The sequence below is a fragment of the Montipora capricornis genome, chromosome 9, assembly GCF_036669925.1.
Source record: "Montipora capricornis isolate CH-2021 chromosome 9, ASM3666992v2, whole genome shotgun sequence".
Taxonomy (NCBI): Eukaryota; Metazoa; Cnidaria; class Anthozoa; order Scleractinia; family Acroporidae; genus Montipora; species Montipora capricornis.
Window position 1 is genome coordinate 30,077,352 of NC_090891.1, and position 2,500 is coordinate 30,079,851.

The 2,500-nt window shown below is 39.0% G+C and overlaps 1 protein-coding gene across 1 annotated transcript in view; it reads left to right on the plus strand.

Annotated features, from left to right (window-relative positions):
- LOC138016845 (uncharacterized) overlaps positions 1–2,500 on the plus strand; it is a 32,648-nt gene that overhangs the window by 7,132 nt on the left and 23,016 nt on the right. The window lies entirely within an intron of this gene.

The following is a 2,500-nucleotide window of genomic DNA, read 5'->3' on the forward strand; positions in this document are numbered from 1 at the left end:
TGTCATAAGTTCGCGCCCTTTTTTCAACATAGAAAAACATATTGCTTTCCGAATTGTCCGGTCTACGAAGCCTGTGCAAGTTAATAACGAGTGTTTACACTTTTTCCATAGGCAATTTGTCTAGCCTACATACCCTCTTTGTTTTTTATGACCTGGCGTAGCCGCGTTTTTCAGGCACCGCGTTTTTAAGGACGCTAGGGAGGGGGTCTTTTCTTCATGTCTGGCGTAGCCGTGTTTTCAACTCTCCCATGGTTTTTGGTGCCGGATTACGGTACGTAACCTCATCGATAATGCTCCAAAGATTTTCTACTGGATTAAGGTCTGGCGAATTAGCATGCCACTCGTTTTTCTTTCTATAAAATTGGGTAAGTTTCTCTAGCACCATGTCTGAGTAATCTTGACTGTGTGAGCCGGTGCTCCATCTTGTAAAAAGTTTGTTCTCTTAAGGGAGCTAAACAACTTTCTTTTCATAGGTTCTTCTGAAGTCTTCAAAAGCTTATTTTTCACCCAGCGCTCGCTTCTCCGTAATATTTTTGACGTTTCTCGAATCGATATCCCAGAAGACCTCAAAATTGAACCTTGTGCTCGTTTATAAGCTGTTTCAAGTGTTTTAATTATTGCAATTGAGGACAATTTACGAAAACAGGGCGGCGACGAAACATTCAAAAGAAGGCGGGAAACAGAGAAAAGGTGCATTCGCAGTTCGCACACTTTGGCGGGGAAATTATGATTTTAAAGTGGTTCTTTTTTTTAACTTTTGAATAACTTTAACACTTAAAAGCAATTAAAATCGGGTAATTGTTCTTCAAAATATTGCTTCCAGAATGGGAAAATAAGTAAGAGATAGGCTTGTAGAAAAAGGGCGCGAACTTTTGAACCACCCTGTAATAATTCCCTTATTGTGTTTTAAAAAAGATAACGGTTTTTAAAACTGATTTTTTAGGTGAAATAGCTTTAGTGCAATTTTCGGTTTATTAAATAGGCAACATGAATTACAAACAAAACAATTTGGGTGCAATTCATGATCAATTTCATAAACTCTTAATACTTCATCTGGAATTTCTTACTCAGCTCCAGGTAAAGCATGAATAATTTTTGTCACTTATTACTGCAACATTTACTTTATGGATTGCCTAAATACCAGGCCCGAGTTGCTCGAAGCATGGTTAGCGCTAACCAGCGTTAAATACCATGGAAACCTGTAGGTTTTGATATCTCTTAAATTAATAACCAGACTTCGTACAACCGGCCCCAGATTGATAAACTACATCGCGTGCAGAACACTGCGGCTCAGTTAATAACGATAACTCGCAAGTATAACCATATTACTCCCATTCTCTACGACCTTCACTGGTTACCTGTTTTTTATCGCATTCATTTTATAATTAAAATATTAGTTATTACTTTTAAGGCTAATCACGGTATCTCACCTACTAGTTGTATTGGCACTTTGGTTAGCGTTAGGCCTTTCGCTACCTATTCATCATACGATCGATCTAACAATACTATTTTCTTGGACCGTCCGAAAGGGCGTATGCTAACGACTTTAGGTGCTCGTTCTTTTATTCAGCCGCCCCCACGTTGTGGAATTGCCGCAGGAAGTTCCTGCGTGCGTTCGTGAAATCGAATCACTGGGTGCTTTTAAGAAACATCTTTAAAACCTATATGTTTAGATTAGCTTTTACGTCGTTTTTAAGTTTAGAAGTCGATTTTCTTTGTACATAAATATACATAGTTAGTAACCTCGTGTTTGCATTCTTATAATAATTTACTTTTAGCATTTTTACAGCTTTTTTAGTACTATTATTATTATTTCTTTTTTTTCAGTCACGTAACTGTACAGCTCGTTTGATCGTTTCAATCATGTTAAAAAGCGCTATAGTAATTTAATAATTTTTTTTCACTTCTTTAACATCCTCGTAGCACTTTTGACTCTCACTCAAACTTTGGGAATTAAAGGCCTAAGAATTTTGCTCACACCGTTTATCTACATGTACATATATCACCCCATTCTCGTTCCCAGAGCTGCGATCCTCTTGGCCAGCGCCGCCGATCGATCCGCGGCGATGGCCAAGAGGATCGCAGCTCTGGGAACGAGATAACCTGCGATCAGGCGTACTTTTCCTTAGACATGGTGGGAAAAGGTACGCCTGATACAATTTCTTAACGAGTCGTCTGTTCGTAGTCCAGAATCTGGACTTTACTCTGATTGGCCGAAAAACAATTGAACTTTTGGAGCCTCGCTCCGATTGGTTACAGAATTGCAATACTTCTTGTAAATCGGTTAACAGGTGATGAAATTATGGCCGCCAAGAAGGATTTCAACACGAGTGATGTTTGGGCTCTGTTTACAGCTGCTGTTGCCTCGACTTCAGATTTTTTTCAAAAACCTTTAAAGGAAGAGCGCAGAGAACGCATCCGAAGAATGGTTTGAGTAAAAGAAGACATTACAGTTGTACTTCCTACGGGATTTCGCAATAGTGTTATTAATACAGGCCCG